This window comes from Delphinus delphis, chromosome 5 (assembly GCF_949987515.2).
Source record: "Delphinus delphis chromosome 5, mDelDel1.2, whole genome shotgun sequence".
NCBI classification, from domain to species: domain Eukaryota; kingdom Metazoa; phylum Chordata; class Mammalia; order Artiodactyla; family Delphinidae; genus Delphinus; species Delphinus delphis.
In genome coordinates, this window is record NC_082687.1 from 125,896,763 (window position 1) to 125,921,737 (window position 24,975).

The window sequence follows — 24,975 nt, forward strand, 5'->3', positions numbered from 1 at the left end:
CCGTCACACAGCAACAAAGACCCAACACAGCCAAAACTAAATAAATTAATTAATTTAAAAAAAAACCCAGCTCTATTCACAAAGTTTTCTCTCTCTCTCTCTTTTTTTTTTTCCACGAAGTTTTCTCTTTAAATGAAAGGGGACTGTTGCAGTTATGTACTGCCATGTAACAAACTACTCCAAAATTATTGGCTTAAACTACACCATTTTATTTATTTGCTTACAACTTATATTTAAATCCATTAGTTCGTGATGAGATTCCCCCCCTTCTTGCCCCAAAATACAGACTCCCAATCTTATTGATCACCTTTGGAAGAAGCTGGGAACCAATTAGCTAATTTAAAATCTGATTGATTGAATTAACTTATCTTGTCCTTCCCATATGATCTGCGTTTCACTATAACTAAATATTTGATAGAGGAAGTGTTTTTTCTACAAAAATTTTCCAGCTAATAAACAAAGAAGCAAGAAGGAAAATATATCATCATTTGTAGCCCCAACTTAACTACTGATTGTGGGCAATGACCATCAGTGTCTGATAATGTCGTAAGAAGAGACAATCGGACATTATGTGTCTCCTGATACATGCGTGCAACACCATCCACGAAGCCATCTTGCCAACAAAACCACATACATAAACAAACAAGTCCTGAATCTGCTCAAGACTTTAGATCTAACTAAAATTTCACAGGAAACCTAAAAGAGAGTGGAACATATTTTCTTAAAAAACATTATGAGGATGCAATCAGCAAAGTCTAGACTGTGGGAAACTTAGTAGGTAAAACAAGTTTCTTCATTTAAAAAACAAATTACAGGGCTTCCCTGGTGGCGCAGTGGTTGAGAGTCCGCCTGCCGATGCACGGGACACGGGTTCATGCCCCGGTCTGGGAAGATCCCACATGCCGCGGAGCGGCTGGGCCCGTGAGCCATGGCCCTTGAGCCTGCGCAACGGGAGAGGCCGCAACAGTGAGAGGCCCACATACCGCAAAACAAACAAACAAACAAAAAAACAAATTACAAGATAAAGCAGAGGGAGAAGGAAGGGAAACAGAGGCGGGGGAGGAGAGAGAGAATTAAAATACTTATCAAAGAATTGCAATGTATGGACCTTATTTGGATACTGACCCAAACAAATAAATTGCAAAAAAAGAAAAAAATATATAAGACAAGTGAAGATAATCAGGGAAGTGTGAACACCGACTGGATATTTGATAATATTAAGGGATTATTTTTAATGTTTTTAGGTGTGATAATAGTACTGTAATTTTATATATATATATATATATATATATATATATATATATATATATATATATATTAGAAAGAGTCCTTATCTTTCAGAGATACATAGTAACATATGTGCAGGTAAATCGATGTACTTTCTAGGATTTCTTCAAAATAATCAGAGGTGGAACAAAATTGGCAATTTATACCTTATGAAGCTAGGCAATAGATACAATGGGAAATTTATACTATTCACTCTATTTGTATGTGTTTGAGAAATCCCACTGTATGTTTTTTAATTAATGGAAACCACTAAAAGAAATGAAACATCATAGCTTCCAAACCAGTATAGAGGGTGAGGGGAGGACACAGAGGACCAGGGGGGAAAAAAAAACCAGGAAATATTATCCATCTAATAGAGGTAGGAAAGAAGCAAGGACCAAAGCAGTTGCCCAAACAGTAGTCGCCCAGTAAATGAAGGCTCTTTACTAAGCCTTACACAGCCATGCTTAGACTCCACAAATCTTGCCTCTGTAGTGAAAGTACATTTTGAGCTAGGACACTGGGTTCTAATCCTGACCCTCCCTGCAGTAAGCCATGAAGCTCTCCAGGCTAAATTGTGCATGAATGCTCAGGCTATAAGAACCCAGACATCATTTGGCCATTGGCAGCTAGAGATTCAGTTTGCGCCACAAAGCGGGCAAAGCCACTGGGTCGCCTGAGGAAGTAACCTGAGCCCTTAGCTCTAACCTGGTGAGCTAACTTTCAACCTGCCCCCTGCTGCTGTGGCTATTCAGGCAGAGCCTAAAGCTGTGTGACCTAACAGCCAACCCCTAAGACACTATTCCAAGAGCGTCATCTCTTACAGACTTTTGAAATATGATTTGGCAAGTTTCTAGTAAGAGCGATTTGCAACCTATTTGAAAGAAAATAAATGTCAAAAGAGGGGGAAATGGGGTTGCAGGCGTGAATACCACAAAGACTGCTGCTGGTGAATACCACAGAGATAGTCTATATATCTTAGAGACTGTATTTTCAGAGGGCATGGGAATCTTGAAAAAGAAGAAAACCTTTCTTCACTCTCTCAAATGTTGTTGCGAATTTAAGCTCTTCTTTGCAGGTTCATCCTTTCAGGTGCTTTCTATTTATTTCCCCACATGTTCTCTGATTTTTTTTTTCCTTTTGATTTCACTTTAGAGTAGAATGGTACTTATTGCCATCTCCTAATCACTGCATTTATTCCCAGATTTCTCCCTGGATGTGTGGCTTCCTTATGGCATTTCTCATCTCCATTCCTGTTCCCATTACCTCTTTGTCAAAACTTGCTCTTAAAAAAACTCAAAAATTCTCCTTTTCTTTTTCCTCTGAATCTCTGTACCTTATTCTCTCTGAAACTCTATGGCTTATTCTGTTCTCGCTCTTGTCCCCTCTAGTGCATAAGGCATCCATGAAAGGATTAAGTAGCAAAAAGCTCTCAGAGTAAGGTCAGGATGTGTTGTGATGTGGAAAAGCTTCTGTAGTAACTGTGCTTTATTGGTTGAGGTTGTTGTCCTTTTTATCCTCCTGGGGCATTCACTAGGTATAATGTCTGGATTCTTTGTTCATTTTGCTCATAAACTCTCGTGGGGCTCTAAAAGTCAGATTGCCTTTTCCTTCCTAACTCACTTCTCAATTTGAATATCACCGTAAGAGGCATCTGGTTGTGGATGAGAAGAAAGGATTCAGAGAAGGAAAGAGGATGAGAAGAAAAGTGACCTATTTACCTACCAAAACTGACCTTGAACTTTGATAAAGTCATAGCTAACTTTTTCTGTAGGAAATTAGGTATACCAGCACAGGTACTGAATAATATATTTTGATGATGATGGGGATCTAGAGCTGTTCTAAAAAGGGAAAACTGTATGAAAGAAAGTAAAGAAAAAGAAATTGTTAAAAAAAAAAGTCAAACAAGTCCCAGATAGTAGACCCACAAATTACTTATTTGGGCAGAACTAATAAACTTACTACATCAACACTGTTCTAAGTAGTTTATGTATATTTGCTTATGCCCTTCTTCACAAACTTATGGGGTAGGTACCATTATTAGCCCAACTCTGCATATGAGAAAACTGAGGCACAGAGAGGTTAAATGTCTTATCTATGGTTATACAACTAGTAAGTGGTAGCTCTGGAATTTGACCCCAAGCAGCCTGGCTACATTGTCCATATAATAAACTGCAGTTGCATTTTGATTTTTTTAATAGAATTTGTACTTGCCTTCATTAATAAAGATTTAAATGAAGTTTAATTCTCCAATATGTCAGTAGAAAATGAGTCTAAAGATATGGGCAACCTAAAAATTTTGTGTGGACCTGGTCAGATTCCAAATCTTTGTTCATATCCATGAGTACAGTTAAGTTATAATAAGAGTGTTTAAAAATAAGGCACAAAATTTTCAACAGTAGCATTAAGGGACGTAGGACAATTGTTAAATGATAGTTTTCAGAGAAAAATATTTTATGTGAAAAATTCTAAGTAGAACCATAACAGAACATAACTCAAAATTAAAAAAAAAAAAAAACAAGGAGAGAATCTGTTAAGGTTAAACTCTAAAAGATCAGAATGTATATAAAATAAGTATATGTATATGAAAATAAGTGATTTTAAAACTCAATATGCAAAATTTAATTTAGGGGGATTTTAACGCAGAAATATACAGCTGTGACATGGATGTGCTATTTATATATATATCATAGGTAAATTGTCAAGATGATATAAATCTACCAATGCTAGTGGTAGCAAGGATAAAACTCAGATATATAAACCAAGTTAGGAATTATCTATCACTCAGAGAAAGAATTACCTGCAAAATATAAGATTTTGACTATGAGCTAGAAAAAGGCTTTTGAGTCTTACTGTTAGCTCTTGCCCCGTGAGGCTACAGAAATCTGTCTCTCTTGTGTTTTTTACAGTGAATTATCTGTAACCTTTTAGTGGTTGGCAATGAACTTGCTGGGATAGCTGAGTGATTATCAATCCTTTTTTTTTTTAATTTATTTATTTTTGGCTGCATTTGGGTCTTCATTGCTGTGCGCGGGCTTTCTGTAGTTGCAGCGAGCAGGGGCTACTCTCCTTGCGGTGTGCGGGCTTCTAATTGCGGTGGCTTCTCTTGTTGCGGAGCACGGGCTCTAGGTGCGTGGGCTCAGTAGTTGTGGCTCGCAGGCTCTAGAGCGCAGGCTCAGTAGTTGTGGCGCATAGGCTTAGTTGCTCCGCGACATGTGGGATCTTCCCGGACCAGGGCCCGAACCTGTGTCCCCTGCATTGGCAGGCAGATTCTTAACCACTGCGCCACCAGGGGAATCCGATTACCAATTCTTATATTACACAGATCAATACTCCATCATTAAACTTAGGACATAGATTTCAGCTGACTGGGCGGAGGAAGAAACTGACCAAGTTGCTTTCCCAACATCCTGGTGGCAGGTGGCATAGGAGAGTAAACTGAGATTGTAGCTCATAGTTAAATATCATTTAGACTCGAAATTCAGAAGATCGCCAGGACATTGAGGGTGACTTAGACCCACCTCTTCCGTACCTGGTTCCTGGTTCTGCTCTATTCACATAGGTGGGTGTTCTGTGTGGCTTACAGGCCTTGATAACAGACTTGGATCTTCTACCATGGTCTCTTCCTTTCTTTTCTTACTAATATAAAGTTGAATTAGTGGCACCGTGGGACAAAATTCTTTTGATGTATGTGTACAAGCATGTATGTATGCATGCCTGCTGTTCCTATTCCATATTATAAATATTCAGAAAATTTTCTTTTCTGACCCAACAACTTTAAAACATTTTAAATAGGTAATTTACATAATTCAATTTTAAATTATATAAAAGTGTATACAGTAAGAAATCTTTCTCCCCTCTCTGTTCTCATTCCAACCAACTCATTCCCATTCCTGCAGACAACCAATGCTATTAGATTTTTTGTACCCTTCCAGAGATATTTTATGTATATAAATTGTATAGATACACTCTTTTTCTTTCCTTTTTCACACAAATGGCAGTCTATTTTATACACTTTTTAGCTTACTTTTTTCAGGCAACAATAAATCTTGATATCGTCTAACATTTTCTCTGGCCTGGCTATCTCTCCTTTCTTTTCCCACTCTCCCATTTGTCTCCCCTAGTATGCATTTACTCTGCACTTTTGTATGCTAGAGACACATTGGTCCATTCACTAATTAGCTGACTTCTTATTGTGCTAAATCTTGTTCGTTTATGCACTTGATGTTGTCCATTTAAATGTAACTCCCCAAATGATATAATATGCACACTTATGTCCTTTTTTGGTACATAGTACCAAGAATAATTATGAGTTTAATGAATATCTTTTTCTGACTTTGACTTCTGATATTTTTGCCACCCACGTAGTGTTTTGAAACCAATTCTACTTTTACTGCTATTCAGTTAAATGCTAGCTTGTTAATAGACAGCATGGATTGGCCAGGTTTTGATAGAAGAGATATAGGACCATTCCTTCATTATGTCAGTATGACAGGAAAACAGATACGAAATAATTATAAACCTGTCAATTCTTTCAAATTGTATCTATAAACTGTACAACCTTAATCAAACTATTAAAATTTTTCAAAGAACTTGATAACCATACCTAAAATTTATATGGAAATGGCATATGAATAGCTAACTAAACTTTCAAAAACAAGAGTTTTTTAACTTTTAAAAACAAGAGTTTAGTTTAATATTAAATTAAACTACAAAGACAGTAATAAAAACAGGGTAGTATTGGCAAAAGAACAAATTAATGAATGGAACAGAATAGAATAGACAGAGATACACCAATGTGTATATGATAATTATTGCTAATTTTGAGTTACCATAAAACAGTGAAGAGAAGATAATTTAGTAGATGGTTTTGGGAAAATTTACTCATTATATAAGAAAAAAATATAACTGGATACCTGCCTAAAGCCACACCTGGATTAAAATCCTAAACATGAAAGTTGAAATTATAAAATTAATAAAAGAAGATATAGAAAACTATTTGTGGCCTAGAGGGAGGAAAGAACTTCTTTTTCATTTTTTCATTCTGAAAAATTTCATATATGTCAAAAGTAGAGAGAATAGAACAAAGAGTTTCCATATAGCCATCACTCAGATTTTAAAAGTAGTAAGATTTTGTCATGTTTGCTTCTTCTATCCATTATTTCATTAATTTTTTTTTACTTTGTCAAAATATCTTAAAGCAAATCCAAGATTTCATATAATTTCATCCTACATAGTATACAGTATACTCTTAAAAATATGGACACATTTTCTATATGTATCCACAATGCCATGTTGCACCTGTAAAAGATAACTATATATATATATATATATATATATATATATATATATATATATATATATATATATATATATATATATTTTTGGCCATGCTGCGAGGCTTGTCTGATCTTAGTTCCCTGACCAGGGATTGAACCCAGGCCCCGACAGTGAAAGTGCCAAGTCCTAACCACTGGACCTCCAGGGAATTCCCAAGATAACAATAATTAAGTAAGGGCTTTTTAAACAATCAAAATTATTCACATTAAGTACATTAGAATAGTTTCCTGGGGTGGGGGAGGAAAGGAAAAATGGGAATGGAGTATGGAGACAAAAGAAAATAAATAAGTAGAATAAGTGCAAAAACTTGCCTATACTAGTGATGATAATATATCATGGGCTGAGGATTATAGCTAACTCTCTTCTATGCCCAGGCAGGGGCAGGGGTGGGAGGTAAAGAGCTGAGACAGTTTATATCCTTGGATGAGCCTAAAATAACAAGCACTTTCATCACAGGATTTGAGAAACTAGACACAAATATCTGAACAAATATCTCTCCCCCTCCCTGAATCTCAATATTAGAGACTGACTATAAAAGGTTCTTTCTTAGACTGAAAAGGGGTCATGAAGTGCTCAAAAAACAAACCAAACCAAAACACCATATTGAGGGGGAATGTCAAAGGGTCACAGGAGCCAATGAAAGAGCTCCCAGTAGCCAAAGTTGGAACAATTCAAGTAACTAAATAATAAGGTACAGTACCTTGGCTTATAGCCTGACATATAAATATCCATGAGTTCATACTAATATAAATAAATTATTGAATAAATTAATAAAAGGGAAAGAAGAGAAAAATGTCTCGTGCTCTCGTGCAGAAGAATTCCCGATAATTTATGTACATGTTCCACCCACTATAAGGGGGTACATAATGCTGCATTCCTTAAGTGTGGGCGTCACATAATGACTTCCTTCCCAAGAGGGCAGTATGGGAAAGGGAGAAAGGAGGAAAGAGTAACTTTACAGTGGAGGAACCTGATAGACGCTATCTCAGCCAGGTGATCAAAGGCAACATCAAGAGCCATAAATCATGTTGATAGTATGTACTCTGGATATGATGTGATGAAAACATCACTATATCCCAATGAACTTCTCCCCAACACCCCATAACCCCAGGCTAATCATGAGAAAAACATCAGACAAATTCCAGTAGAAGAGCATCCTGTAATATACCTGACCAGTACTCCCTGAAACTGTTAAGGTCATCACAGAGAAAGTCTGAGAAGCTCTTACGGCCAAGAGGTGGCTAAGGAGACATGACAAATAATATAATGTGGTATCCTGGAACCAAAAAAAGGCCATTAGGTAAAAACTAAGGATATCTAAATAAAATGGGCTTCAGATATTAATAATGTATTAATATCGGTTCATTAATTGTAACATGTAGCATACTAACGTAAGATGTCAATAACGGGGGAAACTTGGGGGTTGGGTGGAGTGGGGATGTAATATACAAACCCTCTGTCTCCATTCTTCTGCAAATCTAAAACTGTTCTTTAAAAAATGGTCATGAAGTCAGTGGTTAATGGAATACATGGTAAAATTTTCCTTTTCTCCATTCCAGCTGGGAAAGATGTGTCTGTTTGTTTTATTATTCTTATTTTTTGTTTTTGCTAAACACAGAAGAGATCTTTGCTCAGAGACATAGGAAGTGTTTTTCTTCTCCCACTTTTGGGGTTATGAGTGAGCTTGCCAATGTTGAAGGCAGATGCCTTAGAACACTTGAGTAGATAATATAACTATATAATTAGTTGGAACTTGGAGAGATTCCCAAGACAGCTGAGAAATGGCCAGTAGTGTACACTGATGGCTTCTTAACGTTAGAACAGGGGACTCATTCCTTTGCAATCCTTGAAGTTCAACCACATGCAGTTAGAATGATAGTTTCAACCAACCTGAAGTAACATAAGTGATTCTAGTCATAGGATCTCTGAGCAGAGTGTTCAGACAGGATTACCTGTTGGGGCTTTCATCTCCTACTCCTAGCATGGTGGCTGGCACTCAGTAGGTACTTAGCAAATGTTCATGAAATACGTGGTAATGTGCTCCAAGCGTTCAGTGCAGTATTACAATATTTTACATATGGTTCTAATAAAGTGAAGAGCTGTATAGCCTGGCTGGCAAAATGTTATAATTATCGCCTGAAAAAACATTTATTAAATATCTTCTAATTCATGGAAGTTATCTTTTATTAGTTCATCCACTATCAGTTTCAAATCTCTGAATAGCAGAACTGTGTCTTTTATTATGGGAAATGTTGTACCATATGTCACTTGAAAGGGATTTTTCCCTAAATATTTATTAATGTGCTAGCTTGAACTCAAAACTGGCCTATCAGGAATGGTTAATGTTTTCCTCATGAGGACTCTTGACGCAGTTGAATGTTATAATTTTTGTGTGTATTTTTATTAGCTCGGAACCTTGCCAGTTCACTCATGCTAATCTGCAATTCCTGTAATTATCACACACACAAAAAAGTTAATGGGGCAAATTAACCCCATTTCTCAATGCAGGCTTAATAGGAAAAAGTTATTTTGAAAGCTCAGTGGTTTATAAGCACTGCTTTACAAAACACACTGTAACACGCTTCTACTTCGAGATACAGCCTTAAGTAGGTAACCAAGTTCACTGATATTAAGTGGGTATATTTCCATCCTTTATTTTTCCCTATTGACTTCATTACTTAAGATATATCTGACTAGATGCTGGCAAAGGACCTCCTGGAAGCATGCAGCCATGGTGGAGGGGAGTGGAGGGAACTCCCTATTTGGGGAGGAGAGTGGATCATTGGAGATAAGTGTGATCGAACAGCTAGCTCTTATGGAATATCGTTGAGAGAGTAATAATTGGTTTTAATCAGGGATTATGCAGTGAATCTGTGGATTGAAAGTGACTAAGAACTGCTTAATATAATCTAAGACTCAGAAAGATCCATGATAAAATAACTACAAAGAAGTAGAATCAAAACACATTCCTGGATGTTTTAATCATTGAAGTTGGAACAAAAGGGATAACCATGAAATCTTATTTCTAAAATAAATCCTTCCAGGAGTCAGTGAGTGGAGACCAAAGCAGACTTTTAGAAGAACTAACTTCAAAAGACATTCTCTATATTATAAGGGTCCAACTGTTAAAATAAAATGATCAAGACCTCCCGGAGATTCTAGGTCATGACTAAACCATCACCATCGACTCGGACATTTCTAGAGACCTAGCACTCTTCCACCCTCCGCTCCACTCACGGCCCAGGCTGGGCACTGAAGTTCTCCATCATTCGGTTGGATAGTGCTACAGGACAGGCCTCCAAACACAGAGCTTCCTGGGCACTGCAGTACACTGGAAAGGCTCTAGTAAGAGCGGGTAAGTGCAGCCTGAGTGTCTGGTGAGATCAAACCTGAAGAGAGAGGGAGATAAGGAGAGAGTTGAGTCATTAGTCAATTCTTTTAACTAACTCTCTGAAGTTGGCTGGCTTCACACTAGACCTGGTGATTAATGGTAGAGAGATAGCTCTTACAATTCAACTTCTGTAAGTAGGAAGAAATTTAAAGCTTCCCCTGAGCATTCGCTTCCTCTTTAACTGCTTCAAAACAAATCTCAGTGTCTCTAGGCTAATGCCACTTCTCATTTTGCACATAGCCCTTGATGGGGAAGAGGGAGCAGGCCAGCCGTCCCCTACTGGACAGTGACCCATGGTTCTCTGCCTTTTCACAGCAATCTCCCAAAGGGAGAAACAGAGTCATGACATCAAGGGACAAAATGGCAGCCCTGAGAGGTCATTCCACTGTCAGAAAGCACACACAAGCTATTATTCTGAAGAGGGGAAAACTACTTACAGTTTTCCAAGTGGATAGCCTGGAGTTTGCTATAGAAGTGCTTTTTTTTTTTTTTTTTTTTTTTTTTTGGTACGCGGGCCTCTCACTGCTGTGGCCTCTCCCGCTGCGGAGCACAGGCTCCAGACGCGCAGGCTCAGCGGCCATGGCTCACGGGCCCAGCTGCTCCGCGGCATGTGGGATCTTCCCGGACCGGGGCACGAACCCGCGTCCCCTGCATCGGCAGGCGGACTCCCAACCACCGCGCCACCAGGGAAGCCCCTAGAAGTGCTTTTTAGTTCAGCGATCCCTTGCAGAAAAGTATGTAAATAAAAGTTAAGAAGATTCAATATGGAGAATAATTTTTTTCTGGCTTTGAAAATTTTTCTAACACATAAGCACGACTCTTAGTTGCAGAGACTCAGTTACTCAGTTATCAAAGATGGTATGGATAAGGTGACCAGACCCACCATCTACCCAGCTGCACAGAAATCTAGGATTCATGCTGTTTCCTCTCTTCTCATACCCAATGTGTTAGTTTCATTAATTCTCCTTTCAAAATATTTTAATTCATCCAATTTTCTCCATTCTCATGACAACATTTTAGTTTAAATCAGTCATGTCTCCCCTGAACTATTACAATAACCTCTTTAATAGAACTCACTCTTGCTTCTCTATAATCTATCTCATGGCAGCCAGAGAGATCTTTTTTAAACATTTGTGAGATCATACTATTCATGAAATCATATCATCTTCAATGGCTTCCTTCCAGGGCTGTAGATGATCTAGCCCTTCCCTACCTTCCAACTTCATTTCCTATTACGTTCTGTCCTAATACCACTGGCCTGTTTGGGGTTCCTTGACTAAGACAACCTCTTATCTGCCTCAGAGACTTTGCCTTCATTTCCTCTGGCTGTAATGCTGACCTCCTCGTGACTGGTTCTTTCCTGTCTTCTAGGTCTTAGCATAAATGTCACCTCCACAGATAAGATCTCCCCAACCTGTCCCCTTCCCTTGTTATTCTCCCTTTATTAATATCCTCTGCTTATTTTGTTCACAGCACTTATAATCTGAAATTGTCCTATTTATTTATTAATGTATATACTTACTCTTTTTTTTAAACTTTTTTAAAAATAATTTTATTTATTTATTTTTGGCTGCGTTGGGTCTTCGTTGCTGCGTGTAGGCTTTCTCTAGTTGCTTAAAGGGTGGGCTGCTCTTCATTGCGGTGCAGGGGCTTCTCATTGCGGTGGCTTCTCTTGTTGCAGAGCACGGGCTCTAGGCATGAGGGCTTCAGTAGTTGTGGCACACAGGCTCAGTAGTTGTGGCTCATGGGCTCTAGAGCGCAGGCTCAGTAGTTGTGGCGCTCGGGCTTAGCTGCTCCGCGGTATGTGGGATCTTCCCAGACCAGGGCACGAACCCGTGTCCCCTGCATTGGCAGGCGGCTTCTTAACCACTGTGCCACCAGGGAAGTCCATCTGTAACTTTTAATTCATGGAAAATTTCAAGCATTGTATATACTTACTCTTGATCTCTTCTCTCCCACAATAGAATCTAAACTTTTCCAGGGTAGGAACCATGCTTGTCTTTGTGACATCACTGTATCTACAATACTTAGAACAGTGCCTAGAACATAGTAAATATTCAGTGGATATTTGTGAAATGAATGAAGAAAGAAAGGTCATCTAGAACACGGGTTGGCAAAATTTTTCTGTAAAGGGCCAGAGAGTAAATATTTTAGCATTTGTCATTTACAGTCTGTGTTGCCTATTCTTCTTCATGTAAAGACCATTCTTCACTCTTACAAAAGCAGACCACAAGCTGGATGTGGCCCAAGGGCTATGGTTGCCAAACCCTGATCTAGATCAAAAGAGAAATTTATCCATGACCCTAGTTACCTCTAATGTCTAACTTTTGTATACTTGTCTGAGTTCTAGGGTGTCGTAGATAAACTGGAGTAGTTATGTCAGCTGTTACCTCCTTGTCCAAGACCCCTTCTTAGTGAACCTGTTCCACCCACAGTTCCTGGAGAGGAATAGCTTTATATGCTACCTGATTTCCTCTACACCTCCTACTTCCTACTCATGGCTGATTGTAACTATAGCTGAACTCTACCCTAATCAGATGATGATGTCTCTATGGAATTTGGAATTGGGCCACTAAAATTGAACCAATTAGATGCCAATGGGCTCTTGACATAAAATAGTAGGGTAGATCCGTGACAAACCAAAGCCAAACGTAAGCTCATATTTTCAGGGAATAGAGATACCATAATAAAAAGGAGGTCAGACTACTAAAGACACTGAAGGAGATATACAGGTAGAAGCACAGACCTGAAGCCCCAGCGTCCTGAGAAGAAAGGAGTAGCCTTGGGTCCTGAACATCCAGTTCCATGTCCCATGTGGTCTAGGTGTGCTTTGCTTTTGTCCTTGGATATCTGTGGAGTGGTCTGTTGTTATCTCTCCTTAACTGACCTAATTTAAGAGAGCTTCTATTCCTGACAATGAGGCTGGGTGTTTCAAGTTACTATCAAAGCTATCGATCAATACACACATATTTAACAGATGTCTGCTATGTTTAGGATATCTGATAGACATCATGAGAGCAAACACATATGTACAAGAAATTGTTATAGCCTTCAGGGTAAATCTAGTCGAGGGATGAGACAGAGATATATGAAATAATAATTAACAGCGTAAGGCCGTGTACAGTTAAACACCTCATGACAGGATTCTATCTACGTGTCTAAGACTTTTTAAAAATCAATTTTAATGGTATTTAAAGCAAAATGAAAATGGATGCTGATGAAATAATACTGTTTCAAAAGAATTACACAACAGTGCATTCTGACAGATAAAATTGCTTTTTATCAAGAATTGTACTTTTGTCTAAGTATCTAAGGCACATTTTAGCAGAATTTCGAAACTGCTAACCCTTAGTCAAATCTATCCAGATTAACTGAGAATAAACCATTCCTGTGCTCTTTCTGAAAGAGATAACAACTATCCCCAGACTATCTAAAAAGTGTTTGGTCTTAACAACAAAGGTTAGATAAAGTCCTGGGTGTGTTCAAAGCGAACTCTTGGGTATTTTATCAATACAGGCATCAGGTTACCAATTGCTTTAAAAATGCACTCCCTGATAATTGTCTCTATGCTGACAGAATATTCACTCTGAAAAACAGCCTCTAGAGACCTGTGTCTGATATGAGTGCATATAGGAATTATTTTATCCTGAACCAAGATTTGTAGAAGTACCATCTTCTAGGCATGCTACCTACAAGATCTGCTCAGTCCGAAGTGGAAATAAACTCTATAAAGGCAACAAGTTTATCAGGATTTTATTTTTTTCACGTCTTTATTGGAGTAGAGTTGCTTTACAATGGTGTGTCAGTTTCTGCTTTATAACAAAGTGAATCAGCTCTACATATACATATATCCCCATATCTCCTCCCTCTTGCGTCTCCCTCCCTCCCTCCCTGCCTCCCTATCCCACCCCTCTAGGTGGTCACAAAGCCCCGAGCTGATCTCCCTGTGCTATGCGGCTGCTTCCCACCAGCTATCTATTTTACAGTTGGTAGTATACATAAGTCCATGCCACTCTCTCACTTCGTCTCACCTTACCCTTCCCCCTCCCCATATCCTCAAGTCCATTCTCTAGTAGGTCTATCAGGATTTTTTTTAAGTAAGTTTTTATCAAAGCCTTGTTTTAAAAGGAAATAAAGATGGGAAATGGGGAGTAATAAAATAAGTTTTCTGTCATATCAATGCATAGAAATTCAGCATAGGTACCATAATCTACTACTTAGACCCCAACGGTTTTTCTTCATCCATGGAGTATATACACTTGATACAAAACAGGGTATGAGTCAGTAATTGATTTGTGTTCACGTGCCAATGCTGATAGTACTATACCAGTTAACTAACCAGTGGTTGTCCAACTTGAGTGTGGATCAGAATCACTTGGGGGCTTGTTGAAACAGATTTACTGGGCCCCACTCTCAGAGTTTCTGATTTAGGAGGTGGGCCTGAGAATCTGCATTTCTAACAAGTTCCTAGCTGATACTGATGCTGCTGGTCTGGCGGACCACACTGAGAACCAATGAACTGACAACAATCACATAGGCTTTGGCCCTATCACTAGCCTGGACTTCCCTGCTGGACATACCTAGAGAGTCCACTAGAACTGTATGAAGAAACAGTCTGAGGTGGTTTCCGTACGAATTCTATTTCTCAAAAGTCATACAGTGGTTTGGCGGATTCTGTCTGTAATTCTGATTAATTTTTAATTCCCTCATTTTCATATAAGGCCCAATGCCAGCTGATAGTGGTGGCTTAGGTCAAGAGGCACACGTAGCAGGCTCCAATGAGATTCACCAGCAAGGAACCACAACAGAAAATCTTCTCACCAAAGACATTCACACTGATGGCTCCAGTGACAGTGCTGGGCCAGTCCAGTTTTGGTGTTTAGAAAGGACTGTCCAGAGAAATGGAGTACTGACACATGCTGCAACATGGATGAACCTTGAAAACATTATGCCAAGAGAAAGAGACCAGTCCTCAAAGGCCACATAGTGTCATTCTATTCACATGAAAGTCCAGAACAGGGAAGTCTACAGAGACAGAAAGTAGATTAGTAGTTTTAGGGCTGATGGGGAAAGGGACAAGTGTGGGTGTGGGGAAGATTAGCTCAAGGGTACAAGGTGTCTTTTTGAGGTGATGCAAATGTTCTAAAATTGTGGTGATGGCTGTACACACCTGTGCATATACTAAAACCCATTGAATTGTACGCTTTAAGTGGGTGGATGGTATGGTATGTGATTTATATCTCAATGAAGCTGTTAAGAAAAAAAAAGGACTGTCCGCTGACAGTTTGTTCATCCTCATACCATGCTCACCGTCCTCCTACTGTCCAGAAAGCTTTCCTTCGTACTTGTGCGTGCACAGACTGTCTCAAAAAAATGGCAAGGCGCTAATATTAGTGGCCATTTCTAAAAGGAAAGAAGGGATTCCCAAAATATAATTAAGTCTTTGTTACCTATTATTTTGATCCAAAGTGGAAGAAAAAAGGTTATGAAAAAGAACAAAAGAGGACTTGCCTGACGGTCCAGTGGTTAAGACACCACTCTTCCATCGCAGGGGGCACGGGTTCGATCCCTGGTCAGAGAACTAAGATCCCGCATGCCGGATGGTACAGCCAAAAAAAAGAAAAAAGGAAAAGCACAAAATGTACAAGACTGACAGAACAGTTTTCTGGTTTCTTTGGAAGGTGGTTTGTAAAATTAAAGTTAAGTGTTCCAAGTGTGAGAATTAGGAGGAAACCACTGAGGCCTCCACTCCAGGAAACACAGTTTGAAGGGAACCATGAGACTTGGGCTCCAGAAAGCATCTTTATACATCCCACAGTATAGAGACGGTATTAAGAAATGAAATAACATTTCCTCTCAAGGGCTATATGAAGAAGCTTGCGTGTGAAGGAAAATGCCCTGAAAAGTCCAGGCCTTGGACACACATACACATACACACACACATACACACACACACAAAGCAAATGGTTCAGAAAATGAAACTCATCCCAGAAGCAAATTACCTAGAGTTAATTCATTAATATGTTTGCAAAACATTTTCTGAGCACATATAATAGCCCCCAACACTGTAGTCAGACATTGCCCTGCGCTCAAATGATACAAAGAAAAGAGAGGCTGTCCCAGTCCTCAAGGAGCTTATGGTCTAAGGGGAAACTCAATAAACCAGTGGTCCCAGTACTTTCTGGTGACCACTTTGATAAATCCTGCTTTGGAAGCACAGAGAGGGACACGTAAATTACACTGCGGGCTGAGACAGCTTCCTGTCGAAAACGACCCTTGATCTGAGTTTTAAAGGAAAAGTAGAAGTTAGCTAGCTAGAGGATGAAGGGATAGGATGTGACAGTGTGGACTTAAGAGCAGATTAGGAAGCTCAGCTTTGGAAGGCACTGTTGGCAGTGGCTTGTCTCCTTCATGGTCCCAGAACATGCAGAACACGTCTACCATGGTTCTAGCTTTCCCTGGGTAACCTTGACCCTTGGGGGTCTGGTGACATCGCTTCCTCCTTTCATTCCTCCACACCCAGAACTTGCCATTGGTGGTGGCTTGCTCACTTCTGCTTGCCTCACCATCCTGATTGACTTAGCTCTTCCATCACCTGTGTAACCAATTCACTGTAATAAATGTCTTCTGCTCCAAACACCGAAAAAAAAAAAAAAGGTGGGAAGGGATGTAAACAACAGGCAGTATCATTTCTGATAGGAAACTGCAATTACCTGTGAATGGCTGGGGTGAACAGATGTGTGAGAGGAGAGGAGTGGGAAGCAGCCACACAGCACAGGGAGATCAGCTCGGAGCTTTGTGACCACCTAGAGGGGTGGGATAGGGAGGGTGGGAGGGAGGGAGACACAAGAGGGAAGAGATATGGGAACATATGTTTATGTATAACTGATTCACTGATTCAGTGAATCACTTTGTTATAAAGCAGAAACTAACACACCATTGTAAAGCAATTATACTCCAATAAAGATGTTAAAAAAAAAAACCCAAGAGAAGTAGGGTGTTAGGTGCTAAACTGAGAGCAACAGGGAGCCATTGATGGATTAAGTAGGAGTCTGGTTAGCATTTAGTAAGATCACCTTGGTAGCAATGCAGAGAATGGGTTTATTGGCGTTGGCCATGCTCAGCTTAGCAGTAGAAAGACTATTTAGGAAACCGTTTCAATAACCTAGCGAAAGATGATACTGGCACGGACTAGGCAGCAGTTCTCAAACATTTTGTTCTCAGGAGCCCTTTATACTCTTGAAAATTAGTAAAGGCTCCAAGATAGCTGACTTAGTTCTCCACAGCACATGCAGACACAACAAGGTGATAGAAAAGAGATTACCTGCTGATGAATATTTCTGTTTAAGAGCCAGGATAACTTCTCAAGAATCTCTCAGCTGACTCTCTTCCAGTACTTAGACTAGTCACTGAAAAGAGGGGGCAGGGTAAGCATCATGCCTGGTTTAAACCAATCATGATTCTGTCTCTGGGGCCAGGGTTGGGGCTGGATCCAGCCTCCTCTGAAGCTTACAGAGGCACCTACTAGCAAGGAAGGCAGTGGAAAGGGTAAGTGCCATTAGGGCGGCAACTATTGGTGGCAGTCATAGGATTCATCAATGTAGAAGTTGTCAGTTAAAAGTCCCATGTCTACTGATGATTAACCAGAGAGGTAATGAAGTGAGATGAGCTGAGACCTGAGGACTGGACGGTAAGGAACACTGACACTTAAAGGGATAAGCAAAGGAAAAGGAAGCTCTGAAAGAAACTCTGGGGCAGCAGGGACAGTGGTTAGAAGGGTGCGGCTCCAAGTCAGACTGCTGGAGTTGAGCGTTACGAACGCTATTAGCTGTCTGGTCTTGAGAAAATCACTTAGATGTTTTAAACCTAAGTTTCCTCATCTATAAGATGATGGAAATAATTATGCTATTTCATTAAGTGCTATTAGAGGGAGTTAAATACAGTAATTGTGTAGTTGGCACAGAACCTTAATAAATGAGCGCTATTGTCTTATTAGTGTTAGTAGTAATGAGGATCTGCTTCAGAGATGGAAAGATAATCAGATGTAACAGAAGCCAGGAGAGAAGAGAAGTTTTTAAATATCTCCAGCGGTAAATACTGAAAAGAAGTCGTTTAAGGTAAGAACTGTCAAGAGATACTTAGGGGGTGTCCTCTTCACATTTTTAGCATCTACTATTGGCTTATATTAAACTAGCAGTCAACCAAATAAGATGTTTTTAGACAAACTCCAGCCAAACTAGGGCTCCTTCTTTCTGTACCTGTATAGCTGACCGCAAGATTTAGTTTATCCGCTACATTGTATCTAACCCTTGGTTTTAATCCAGTGTTCTAGCCTGACAAGACTAATTTGAATCTTTGATCTATTTGCTTACGTCAGATGGCATTTCCAATGTCAATGTCATCTGCATATTTGCTGTGTATATCTTGAATATTTTTATCTATTTTAACAGTTAAGTGGTAAGAATATTTAAAAGGGAAGTTACTTTTCTCTAAGCTTCATTCAGTTTCCTCATCAGTAAAATGAGTATATTTATTTCACATAGGGTTGTGATAAATAAGTAAATCCCTGAACGTGCCTAGTACTGTGTGTAGCGCAAAGAAGATCTTCCTGCGTTCTTCCTGGTTCCCTCCTTTCTTCTTCCGTGTATCACTTTTTCCTTTTTCTCTCCTTTCTTTTAAAATTTCTTTAAAACTTTGTTTTAACATACTGCCTTGCTTACAAAGAGAAACTACGTGTAGAATAGGACAGTGTTTTGAGATCCAATTGGCTAGAATAAACTGAATTTCATGCTTTGAATTGGTGACAGCTCCCTTAAGTAAATATAAAGGCATAAATATATTTCTGTCTCCTTTTCTCATGATCCCCTAATCCCTACTTACACACTCCACCTCCCATCACCTCCTCCCACATCCCCTCTAGCCCCCCCAAGCAGATCATAGTCCCTTCACTGCTAATAGAAATATATTTACTGAGTATCTACAATGTGAACAGCCTCAGGTTAGGACTGAAGTTAAGATACTAGAAGCCGAAAACAATCTTTCTGCCTTTTAGGACCTAATGAACTCTGAGTATCTGGGTTTAATCCCCTTAGAATCTCTCCATTCTCCTGTAAATCAACCACCTCATGGTAACACCTGGGGGAAAGGAAGAAAGAAGACCCCTTGTGGACTTTTGCCCTCTCTCCCAGGTAATATGTACATTTTATACGCATATTCTTTCATGCTTCCAACAAATATTTCTGAAACTTCTATTATGTGCCAGGCATGATTATAAATACTAAGGATATGTGGAGAACAGGGCAGGCAATGTCCCTGTTCTCATGGGATTTACAGTCTAGAGGGGGGAGACAGACAATAAACACAAAGAAAAATGCTTGAACAGGACAGTATTGGACATAAATGTGATATAGAACATTTGAACAAGTGACATGCTCCAGAGTGGCTCATTTAGGTTGGGTGGGCAGGAAAAGTCCCTCTAAGCAGGTGACATTTCAGCTGAGACCTGAATCACAAGAACCAGTTACACTAAGATCTAAAGAACATTCCAGACAGAAGAAACACTAGTACAAAGCCCCTGAGGTAGGGATAAAATCGCTGTGTTCACAGGGCTGAAAGGAGGCCAGCGTGGCTGGATTACAGCACCCAACGGGGAGAGTGGCATGAGATGAAGTGGGAGAGCCACAGGCCAGGTCACTGGGCAAGGCCTTGCAAACCTGGAGGCCTGTTAGAATGTCCTGGGGAGCTTTAAAAACTATGTGGACCCTCCTCCAGAGATTCTGATTCACTTGATCTGAGGTGGAGCCCAAGCAACAAAAGTTCCCAGGGGATTCCTCTGTGCAGCCAGGGTTGAGAATCAGTGATGTCTGTGTTTCACAAGCTGTGGTAGGGAGTTTGTATTTTCTCCTAAGTGGAATGGGAAGTCACTGAAGGGTATTAAGCAGAGGAGAGATGGGATTTGAGTAATTTATTTAAAAGATCCCTCTAGCTTCTATCTGGAGAATGGATTTAGTGGATCAAGAGAGGAAGCAGGTGATTGTTGTCTTTTTGTGGACATATGCTTTCATTTCTCCTGGGTAAATACCTCGGAATGGAACTGCTGGAAATAACCCAAATGTCAATCAAAAGTTGAATGGATAAACAAACTGTGATGTGTTCATACAAATAAAATACTACTCAGCAATAAAAACAATGACTGATACATGCAATAACATAGATGAATCTCAAAACCATTATGTTGAACAAAATCAGGCAGACACAAAAGCATGTATACTATACTAACCCTCTTATGAGGAATAACAATCAGAAATGGTTGCCTCTAGGGGGTAGACACTGACTGGAAGGGGGTTAGTAGGGAATTTATTAGGGTAATGGAAATGTACTTCATCTTGATTACATGAGTATACACGTTTATCAAAACTCATTTGAACTGTACACTTCGAATCTGTACATCTCATCGTATGTGGATTTTACCTCAATTCAAAAAATGAAAAAGGACTACTACACACGTACTACAATGATTTTTAAAAAATTCCAAGTGCTGGAGAGGATGCGGAACAACTGGAACTCTCAGATGTTACTGGCGGGAGTGCAAGATCGAAAATAGTTCGGCAGTTTCTCATAAAATTAAACAGGCACTTACCATAGGATTCAGCAATCCCACATCTAGCTATTTACCCAGGAGAAAGAAAATATGTCACACAAAGACCTGTACGTGAATGTGTATGTAGAAAAGCAACAGGGGTTACAGTTAGGAGGATCTTTGCAGTGTCCTGGTGAAAGATGATGGCATAGTCTAGGCTAAGGAGATGGAGATGAAAGATTGGGGATGGTGTGGAGATAGGATATGGAGGTGAAGAGAAGTCAACAAATTCAGGATATACTCTGGAGGTAGAAGCTGAGGGAACCCCATTGTTGATTGTGTGAGAAGAAGAGAGGAATCAAGAATGACTTTTAGGTTTTTCCTATAAGCATCTGGATGGGTGATGCTGTCATTTACGGAGCTACGGAAGCCTGGGATGAATAGGCTAGGGGAGAGGAAAATCAGGAGCTCTTTTTTGTTTGTTTTTTGGTTTTTTTTGATTTTTGCGGTACGCGGGCCTCTCACTGTTGTGGCCTCTCCCGTTGCGGAGCACAGGCTCCGGACGTGCAGGCTCAGCGGCCATGGCTCACGGGCCCAGCCGCTCCGCGGCATGTGGGATCCTCCCGGACCGGGGCACGAACCCGCGTCCCCTGCATCGGCAGGCGGACTCTCAACCACTGCGCCACCAGGGAAGCCCAGGAGCTCTTTTTTAACCATGTTAAGTCTGAGATGTTTATTAGACTTCTTGGGTATTTCAGCAGCAGATTTCTGGAAAAGATACTTCCATCTTTTATTGTTAAAATATAAACTTTCAATCTAGTCCAGTGGAGGATGCTGTGATGATAGGTGGCAGTAGAATGTAGTTCCTTGAATTTGTGATAGAGTCAGGAACAGGCTTATGAGAAGCAGAATTACATATACTTCAAAGTTTCTGTATGATTGTGGACCCAACAGAGAGAGAGAATAAAAAAAAAACGTTGAGGATGAGATGAAACAATAAATAGTTGAATCCAAGCAATGGTGTAGTCACCTGACTGGAGGTTTCTAAGAACTAATGAGGGTTGAAAATTAGCTAATGATATGATTTGGATTTAGGGATGTTAGTTATCTGCTGCTACATAACAAACTACCCCAAAATTTATATTAATAACAATATAAATGTTTATTATCTTACACAGTTTCTGTGGATCGGGAATTGGGGAACAGCTTAGTGGGTTTTGTTTTTCAGCAGGAAGGGCTTAATTGTTGTTGTTTTAATATTTTTCAGGTTTAAAAAGTGTTTATAAAGCTTTTAATTCCCAGTAGGAAAATGTTATCTGAATGATTGTTCTAATAGCAAACCACTGTAAATTGTTTCAGCTGCATTTGGGACAGAGGGAGAGAGATTATTTTCAAAGCACCGTAGCTTTCTTCATGAGAAGGTCAGAGGTACACTGGTTTGTATGATTGCGACATCCACTAGGTGATCTTTCCTTCATGGGCTTGATTTGTCAGAAGAGCCTTAGGCTTCACCTCCCAATTTGGCTGAAGATTTACTGATGAGATTCACAACCTTTGGGTTGCTCTGATTTTTCAACATATTTGCCAAGTTCTGGGGCACATCCTGGAAGGCCGTCATAACTTCTGGATCCTGCGTGGCCTCAAGAACCTCTGGATCACTAATCCTTTCATTGAGCCCAAGCATTCCTGCCATTCCAGGCATACCCCCTCCCATTCCAGGCGTTCCTCCAGGAAAGTTACCAGGTGTCGGCCCAGGAAAGCCACGGAAAAACAGCCACACTGAGTTCCTGATGTCTCCTGACTTATTCCCCACTCTGGGCTCTCTTATGTTCTTCCCGAGCCTTCTTAAGCCTTTCTCTTTTTCCTTTGATCTCTCGCTCTTCATGTTTTCCCTCATACTTTCTCTGATGTTCAGCAGTTTTCTGGGCCCTTGGTTGAACTTCTTTCAGCATTGCACTAGCATCTTCATCATAATCCAGTTTACAGGCAAGGGCAAGATCACGGACTGCTTCTACACAATGGCCCAGAGGTATGTGCGCTTTCCCGGCCCACTTGTAAGGCTGAGCTGAATCGGGATTTATTTCAATATCTCTGTCACAGTCTCAGATGACAGCATTTGGCTTCTGTAATTTGATGAAGACACTGGCTCTCTTGGCATATGGAATGGCCAAGCAAGGATTCAGCCTGATGGTATCTGTGAACTAGTCAATGGCTTTCTGTAGTTCACCATCATTTAGGGCCTCAATGGCAGCCACATTTTTATCCTTTGCCTCATGCATCATCCCCTCAGTTATCTCAACATTTTCATCTCCCATTTCTTGAGGGGGCAACCGTGTCTGGTTCAATCACACCTTCAATTTCTAGATCACTTTCCTCACTTGATGTTTCATCTGTCTTTATGTTTTCCTCTGATTTCTCACTATCTGGTTTTTCTTTCTTGGTATGTGCTGATTTAGTTATATGAGTAGCAGGTGGTATTTTTCCTCCAATGACCTCCACCCGCTCCCTCAGGAAGTGCATTTCTTCAGTGTTCAGGACACTGGCATCCTGCTTACACATCTTCACGAAGGTTCAAAGCTCGCTCACTTTGGGAAGGTCCATGGGCTGGCAAGGCCGAGGCTGAGGTCGGATTCCAGCCCAGGGCGCTAGCTCAGTGTGACTATGTGGAAGGGTGAGGCTGCTTAGTTTTGAGTCCAGGTCCCTCTTAAAGTCGCAGTCAATATGTTGGCCAGGGCTACAGTTTTTGAAGGCTTGACTGGGGCTAGAGAATCCATTTCCCAGATGGGTGATTCATACACATGGCAAGTTAATGCTGGCTGTTGGTAGGAGGACTCAGTTCCTTACCACGTAGATGGCTCCCTGGGCTGCATGAGTAGCTGGCTTCCTCCACACAAAAAAAATCCAAGAGTGTGTAAGGTAGAAGAAGCTATGTCTTTTATGTCCTAGCTTCAGAAGTCACTCTCCATCATTTCCACAATATCCTATTGATTACAGGTTAGCCTCATTCAGAGTAGAAGTGTCTACACAGGGAAGTGACTGACAGGAGGAGAGCATCGTCGGAGGCCCTTTTGGAGGCTGGTGTCAGCTCCCTTTTTAAGTTTTGTAGTTTATGATATATTAGTAGTATAAAGGGACTCATCTTCGTAGTGGTGTATGAGAAAAATTCCCCTAGATACTCGTGACTCCAGACCTCATATGCAATTCAACCAGCTTTAGAAATATCATCAAAACAATTTGAGAAGATAAACTTTTTTTAAAGCAATAAGCATTTTTTAAAACATTGAGAAGGCTTACAATTAAATATAGTAGTGTTCTAAAAATCACACACATGTTATTAGTATTTTTGTGTAAAGGAATCTGTATATTTAGTGTTTTAAGTTTTTATAATGTTTAGGAGAATACGACCTATTGGAATGACACATTGTATGTGTAATGCTTATTTAAAATGTGTAACTAAGTAATTGATTTACATTTGTGATTTTAAGTGGAAATCTTTCAAATGTAAATACACTATTAGACATTTTAAAAACTTAAAATTAACATATTTATAAGATTAATTTATTAGATATATGTGAATTACTTAAGTACTTGGAAAGTGTTTTTTGGTTTTGGTTTGTGTTTTGGTCAGACAACTGAAGAACTTAAAAAAAATAAATTGAATATATTAAATTTATAAATGTAGTTAAAATATTTAAAGTAGGTTAATTAACTGTGACCAAACATTCATCAAAAGTCCCCTTAGAGGGACTTCCCTGCTGGTCCAGTGGTTAAGACTCTGCGCTCTCAATGCAGGGGACCCTGGTTCGATCCCGCACGTCTCATCGAAGATCCTGCATGCGGCAATGAAGACCCGGTACAGCCAAGTCAAATACAAAAATAAATATATATATTTTAAAAAGCCCCTTTACAAGGGGTTGTTTAAATTTAGCTATATCTATACAATTTTATAAATTTATAAGCTTACAGGAAAATCTCCTTGGGTTTTGATTTTGTAAAGTCAAGCATTAATTTTTCAAAACCAAAGTAACTTTTGAATACTTTTCCTTGAATGCACAAAAGTTAACCTTAAGTAAATAGATTCACTTTACTTGGATGGCAGTGGGGGAAGGGGGAGAAGAGAGATTTTGGCTGATGGGCCAAGTCTTGCCTGACTAGGCTTGGGCCTGACTCCTGTTCCTGCCCGATGGCTGAGCTGGTCCACCAGTATAAGCTCTTCCCTGCCAGGGCCAGAAGGGGTGAGGCAGAGGGCAGGGAGCCAGGGCTCCACCTGGATTGTCTGTTCCCCGCTCCCACCTCCTTGATCTCACTGTGCTCTGTGCATGTAATAAGCGCGTCACTAGCCTTAATACCAACCCACAGCACGATTCTCGCTCTCTCCAAAGAAGCTGAGCACATGGTA

General features: G+C 40.0%; 1 protein-coding gene and 1 pseudogene across 1 annotated transcript in view; one reads left to right on the top strand and one right to left on the bottom strand.

Annotated features, from left to right (window-relative positions):
• JADE1 (jade family PHD finger 1) overlaps positions 1–24,975 on the top strand; it is a 193,632-nt gene that overhangs the window by 95,859 nt on the left and 72,798 nt on the right. The gene's annotated exons all lie outside the window — the stretch shown is intronic.
• Positions 22,078–23,177, bottom strand: LOC132425604 (hsc70-interacting protein pseudogene; annotated as a pseudogene).